This window comes from Theobroma cacao, chromosome 1 (assembly GCF_053813885.1).
Source record: "Theobroma cacao isolate CCN51 chromosome 1, ASM5381388v1, whole genome shotgun sequence".
Taxonomy (NCBI): Eukaryota; Viridiplantae; Streptophyta; class Magnoliopsida; order Malvales; family Malvaceae; genus Theobroma; species Theobroma cacao.
The window spans coordinates 28,038,575-28,046,187 of NC_142639.1; positions in this window are offsets into that span (position 1 = coordinate 28,038,575).

The window sequence follows — 7,613 nt, forward strand, 5'->3', positions numbered from 1 at the left end:
TTCGCCAAATTTCAAGGGAAAGGATTTTGAAATTTTTATGTTTTGATTCTTAGTTAAATTAGTAGTTTTAGTTAGTTAAATGTGTATAGAAATCAAATAGGGCAAGAAAGCATGAAATTCTCACAATACCCACCCTTGGCCGAATATTCAGTTATGTACAATGATGATGAACTGATTTTTATTCTAAGAGAAATGAAGAGAAAATGATGAAAAATGGTTAAATGTGATAGAAAAACAAAGTGAAAAATTAACCGAGTTAATGTCCCATTTTGACTAAATTTTCCAAGGAGGAAAGTGAGCTGATTTTGGTGATTTTAGAGGGTTATTGGCTGATATTTAATGGTTAGAAATGTTGAAGAGAAAATGGGACAGTTTAGAGCTAAAATGGAGCGCGTTAGCAATTTATCGGATAAAGTGCCAAAAATAGGTTAATACCGCGTTTAAGCCGTTTTAGGCTATTGCATTTCATACCATCCATTAGTATAGGATTTAAGTCAATTATATAGTGATTTAGCATCAATGTGGTGAATTGTGTAATTTTTACAATGTGTCTAGGAGGAGAGCCTTCCAGTAAAGGCAAGGAAGTCGTACCCGACGAACAGTGATCGGGGCACCTAGAAAGCATTTAATTTGTACAAACTGTGAGTAAACCTATTATTATTGTAAATTATCTAGTGTTTATTTTTAAATGCTCTTTATGTATTTTATGAAACAAAAATGAGATTAAAATGGGACTTTTGATGTTTTAGAAATAAATATGACAAATAAATATATTGTGTTGATTATCTGAAATAAGAAACTTTTGATCATGAAATTGAGTAATTGGAGGCTGCCAATGGTCTTGAAAAATATATTTTCCTATGAATGGCTTATAATATATGAGTATATGTGGCTATATTTTATAATTGCATTGAAAATTTATGTAAGCTGTCTTTTACTATGCAGGCTGGATAAATAAATAAAAGCCACGTTATACTGTCAAAAATTTATTAAAATTGGTGGGTTTAGTCACTGTAGTGACGAGTTTTCATGGACTGCCTATTAGAAGGGTACGGTAAATCCGGTTGCATAGTTACTCCGATTGTAGAGGCGAGGAAGGTAACTCCCGGGGTAGTGTTAGAGCTCACTTCACGTCGAACCCCCATGTGAATGTGTAACTCGACCAACGCCAAGGAACGACTTGTTTTCAAAACTAACATGTGTTTAACATGTAAATATCTTAACAACCTTGGCGGACTCGGTTAGATGCCTCGGCCAAGGTATCCCCGAGAACTAGTTTTTGGCTTGAGCCCTATTTCTAATAAAAGTCATAAGCCTTAACAACTGTTTTGGTAAATGACAAATATTTTATGGTTTAAGAAATAAATTGAAAACCTTATGAAATGGTTTGTGATTTGTTGTTTAAACTTGCCTCCATTTTACTCGCCTTTAGATATTTATAATAATGTCTGTTTACTCATTGGGATTGCAAAATCTTACCCACCTCATTTCCAAATATTTCAGGCCTGTGGTAGCTTATAGATACATGATTTTGTCGAGGATTCCAGTTGACCCCTCTATCTCACAAACAGTAGATTACTATCACTAACACTTGGTGTATTTATGGGCCATTTGTCATTATAATTATTATTGTACATTATAACTTTGTAAATTATTGTATGTATGAATTTATTTTACTTCCACGTTATAAAAGATTACTTACACATGTTTCTATAAATATTGTTTTATATAAAAATGTTATATTTTAATCAATATTTTGAATAGTAATATTTATCTATAAATCTTTAAAAAAAAATAAAAAAAATAATTTTTGTCTTTTGATTTACTTGAGCCGGAAACGATTGGTAATTGTTTAAAACGGAATGTTTAACAACGATTGCTCACAAGAAAGGTAAGAAACTAATACGTAAGCCTTGCGGGGTTCCGATTGGCATTCCGGGTAATGAGTGTCAATCAGGACGTCGCGGAGGTTGTCATAGGCCCGAGGGAGGTTTCGGGTCGTGACAATTCGGTTGGTATCAGAGCTTTCGGTTTAAAAGCTTATGGTTTTGAAAGAAGTTTTTGATTTTTAAAGTTCTTAAATTTAAAGTTATTTTAAAATAATTTACAATGTTAGTGTGGCCCAGTTAAGATTAGTTAGTTACATGTAGTTGCATATAGAGTCTTAAGTCGTCTAAACCAATTCCATTTTTTTTGTAGATCATTATGCCTCATTTACGTGAGCTACCACCTATCACTAGATCTACCGGTAGGGGAAGAGGTCGCCCCAGACAGAGTCGATCGGATTCCATAGAAGAGGAGTCGACTGCGTCTTCTTTTAAAGTAGCTCCTATTGCTGAGTCTATTGACATTCCTGTACCTCCTCCACCACTTGTTGCTGCTCCTGGCGTACCTACCATGTCACCCGAGGCAGCTCAAGCATTAGCGGCTTTTCTCGTTGCTCTTACGGGCCAAGCTCAGGCTGGTCTAGTTCCACTCGCTGTTTCTCCTGTAACAGCCCCAGTACCACCATCTCTTATTCCACCCCAAACACCGGATGTCTCCATTTCTAAGAAATTGAAGGAAGCTAGACAGTTAGGTTGCGTCTCGTTTACTAGTGAGTTAGATGCGACCGCAGCTAGGGATTGGGTTATTCAGGTATCGGAGACACTGGTAGATATGGGATTAGATGATGAGATGAAATTGAAGGTGGATACATGATTATTTGAGAGGAGAGCCCGTACCTGATGGAGTTCAGTAAAGTCTCGCTCTCCTATACCGCTGACTTGGATAGATTTTCTCTGAGAGTTCGATGGTCAGTACTACACCTATTTCCATCAAAAAGAGAAAAATAGAGAATTTCTGAGCTTGAAACAAGGGAACATGACCATTGAGGAGTATGAAACTCGTTTTAACGAGTTGATGTCTTATGTACCTGAGTTGGTGAGATTTGAGCAAGATCAGGTAAACTACTTTGAGAAGGGACTTCGTAATGAGATACGAGAGCGTATGATAGTGACTGGCAAAGAGTCATATAAGGAAGTTGTGCAGATTGCCTTACGGGCTGAGAAGCTCGCCATTGAGAATAGATGGATCTGAGCTGAGTTTGCAAAGAAAAAGAATCCACCTACGTTCCCGGGTCAGTCTTCAAAGAGAGGCAGAGATTCGACATCTACTACAGGAAGTACTACCTCAGCGTCTGTGGCATCCACTAGACCACCATCTCAGCAATCGCAGCTGAGATTTTCTAGATTTGATCGGCCAGTGATGAGTAGTCAGGGGGGGACTTCAGGAAGATTGGACAGATGCCGTAATTGCCGAGGATTTCATGTTAGGTCATGTAGAAAGCCTGTAAAGTGTTTTCAATGCGACCAACAGGGGCATATCAAGAGAGATTGTCCTCAGTTGAGACGAGATACAATAGCTACTTCTACTCCTCTGACTCGTCCTAGTATACCATGGAGAGACACTTCGGGATCACAGTCTAGACAGGACCCAGTGATACGATCAGGCATGGGGAGTAATACCCTAAAGCAGCCATCTTCCAAATCGCAGCTCCAGATTTCAACTAGGGTTTTTGCAGTGACTGAGGATGAAGCCCGGGTTCCACCGAGCACAGTGACAGGTACTATGATTGTGTTTGATAAAGATGCACATGTTTTGATAGATTCGAGCTCCGATAGATCATACGTGAGCATATCATTTGCATCATTCTCAGATAGGAACCTGCCACCATTAGAGGAAGAGATTGTAGTGCATACTCCTCTAGGTGAGTGGTTAGTAAGAAATACGTATTATAGAGACTGTGGTATTAAAGTTGGGGAAGAAGAATTTATGGGTGATTTAATCCCTTTGGAGATTCAGGACTTTGATTTGATCTTAGGTATGGATTGGTTTTCCACTGATCGAGCAAAGGTGGATTATTTTAAGAAAGAAGTGATTCTCCAGAGTTCAGAGGGAGCAGAAGTTGTATTTACGGTGGAGCGTCGAGTATTACCGTTTTGTGTAATCTCGGCCCTCAAAGCTTTAAAATTGGTGCGAAAGGGATATTCGGCATTCTTGGCTCACGTGATTGATATATCGAGGGAGGAACCTAAGTTAGAGAATGTGCCCGTAGTAAGTGAGTTCCCTGATGTATTTCCTGATGAATTACTGGGACTTCCTCCCTGATCGTGAGTTCGAATTCACCATTGACTTACTTTCGAGTACTGCCCCTATCTTTATTCCTGCATATAGACTGGCTCCAGCAGAGTTGAAGGAGTTGAAAGTACAGTTAAAAGAGTTAGTGGACAAGGGTTTTATACGCCCTAGTACATCTCCGTGGGAAACACCGATTTTATTTATGAGAAAGAAAGATGGTACATTTCGATTATGTATAGATTACCGACAGCTTAACATAATGACCATTAAGAACAAGTATCTGTTGCCGAGGATTGATGATCTTTTCAATCAATTACAGGGAGCTACAGTGTTTTCTAAGGTTGATATGAAGTTTGGGTATCATCAGTTGAGGATTAAAGAATAGAATGTACCCAAGACAGCATTCAGGACTCGGTACGGTCATTATGAGTTCTTGGTCATGCCTTTCGGGTTAACTAACGCACCGACAGTTTTTATGGATCTCATGAACAAGGTGTTCCACCCTTACTTGGACAAGTTTGTTATTGTATTCATTGATGACATCCTGGTTGACTCGAGAGATAATGATGAGCATGCTACCCACTTGCGTATAGTATTACATACTTTGCGAGAAAGACAGTTGTATGCAAAGTTTTCAAAGTGTGAGTTTTGGTTACAAGAAGTGGTATTCTTGGGACACGTAGTATCGGGAGCTAGAATATATGTTGATCCCAAGAAGATAGAGGCAACTTTACAATGGGAGCAACCTAAGACAGTGACGGAGATTCGTAGTTTCCTCAGATTAGCTGGTTATTATCGAAGGTTTGTTCAAGGGTTTTCCTTAATAGTAGCTTCTTTGACCCGTCTAACTCGTAAAGGAGTTAAGTTTAAGTGGGACGATGTGTGTGAAAGTCGATTTCAAGAGCTGAAGAACCAATTAACATCTACTCCAGTATTGACACTTCCTGTGAGTGGTAAGGGATTTGTAGTATATAGTGATGCCTCAAAGTTGAGGTTGGGGTGCGTACTGATGCAGGATGAAAAAGTTGTGGCTTATGCTTCTAGACAGCTAAAGAGGCATGCAGCAAATTACCCTACCCATGATTTACAATTAACAGCAGTGGTGTTTGCTTTAAAAATCTGGAGGCATTACTTGTATGGTGAGCATTGTCGGATATTTACGGATCACAAGAGTTTAAAATATTTGCTCACTCAGAAGGAGCTTAATTTGAGGCAAAAGCAATGGTTGGAGTTGATAAAAGATTATGACTTGGTGATAGACTATCATCTGGGAAAGGCGAACGTTGTAGCTGATGCCTTAAGTCGTAAGTCTTCATCGTCTTTAGCCGCACTTCAGAGTTATTATTTTTCATCATTATTAGAGATGAAATCTCTTGGGGTCCAGTTGAGAAATGGTGAGGATGGATCCTTATTGGCAAGCTTCATTGTGCAACCTTTGTTACTTAATCAGATTAAGGACATTCAGAGGTCTGATGATGAGTTAAGAAAAGAAATTCAAAAATTGACCGATGGGGGAGCTAGTGAGTTCAGATTCAGAGAGGATAACGTCTTGATGTTTAGAGACCGAGTTTGTGTTCTTGAGGGAAACCGGCTGAGGCAAGTGATCATGGAAGAAGCCCATTCATTTGCCTATGCATTACATCCCGAAAGCACCAAGATGTATAGGACTATCAGGGAGAATTATTGGTGGCCAGGTATGAAGCAAGACGTAGCAGAATTCATAGCAAAGTGTCTCGTATGTCAGCAAGTTAAGGCGGAGCATCAAAGGCCAGCAGGTACACTTCAGTCTTTACCTGTTCCGGAGTGGAAATGGGAGCATGTAACTATGGATTTTGTTTTGGGACTGCCGCGGACACAAAGGGGAAAGGATGCAATCTGAGTGATCGTAGATCGGTTGACTAAGTCCGCTCACTTTTTAGCTGTCCATAGTACATACTCTATTGAGAAGCTAGCTCAGCTCTATATAGATGAGATTGTGAGGCTACATGGAGTTCCCGTTTCTATAGTGTTAGACCGAGATCCTCGATTCACTTTTCAACTTTGGCCGAAATTTCAAGAAGCTCTCAGAACCAAATTGAAATTTAGCACTACTTTTCACCCACAGACGGATGGTCAGTCAGAGAGGACTATCCAGACTATGGAGGATATGTTGAGGGCTTGTGTCATGGATTTTCTTGGGACTTGGGATAGACACTTATCGTTAGTGGAATTTGCTTACAACAACAGCTTCCAGTCCAGCATTGGTATGGCACCGTACGAAGCTTTATATGGAAGTAAATGTCGTACTCCACTTTGTTGGGATGAAGTGGGTGAAAAAAAGTTAGTTAGTGTGGAATTGATCGATCTAACTAATGACAAGATCGAGGGTATACGAGAGAGGCTAAAGGTAGCCCAGGATAAGTAGAAGAGCTATGCAGATAAATGGAGAAAAAACTTGGAGTTTGGGATCTGTGATAGAGTTTTTCTTAAGGTTTCTCCATGGAAAGGTGTGATTCGATTTGCGAAGCAGGGAAAGCTTAACTCAAGGTATATTGGACCATTCCGAATCATTGAGAGAATTGGACCAGTGGCTTATCAGTTAGAACTATCTCCGGAGTTAGATCGGATCCACAACGTTTTTCATGTCTCCATGCTTATGAAATATGTACCAGATCCCTCTCACATCCTCGAAGCACCTCCGATCGAGTTGCATGACGATTTGAAGTTCGAGGTGCAACTTGTGAGTATCTTGGATCGAAAGGATCGAGTATTGAGGAACAAGAGTATTTCAATGGTCAAAGTGTTGTGGAAAAGTGCTCGAATGAAGGAAATGACATGGGAAGTAGAGCATCAGATGAGGAACTAATACCCGCATCTATTTGTCGAATCTGGTAAGTGAAATTTTGAGATCAAAATTTTATTTTAAGGGGGGTAGAATTGTAAAACCCGACCCTATAAACACATGTCATGACATACATGCACTGAGTAACATGTTATTACGCTAGGAAAGCCCCTAAGAATAGACGAAACTCGATATTGTACCTAACGGTACACTTGAGTTGATTTAACCTCGAACTAGTTCAAATAGGAATCGTAGGGTGAAATTTAATATTTTACAGTTCAAGAGTGACTAAAAATGATTGTTCAGAGTTTGAGGGTTCATTTGGGGAAAAATTGAAAATTTTGATGTTCAAGGATAAAATCGTCATTTTGCCATCTATGATAATAATTTGATCATGGAGTGAAATTTTTGACCAAGATTAACTATTTGGAGTATAATTTAATGATAGGAAGTGAAAATTTTCAATTTCGGCAATTTTTGAAACATAGGGGCAAAACGATAATTTTATCGTCTCGAGGTAAAACCGTAATTTTCACCACCCAAAACTTGTCAAAATCATAGGATTTATTTATTTTTGGTATGAATAACTATAGTATTTTAAGTGGTGAAAAAATTAAAGTTTAAAGGATGAAATTTTAAAAACGGGCCAATGGAAAAGTGATACATGGCACTT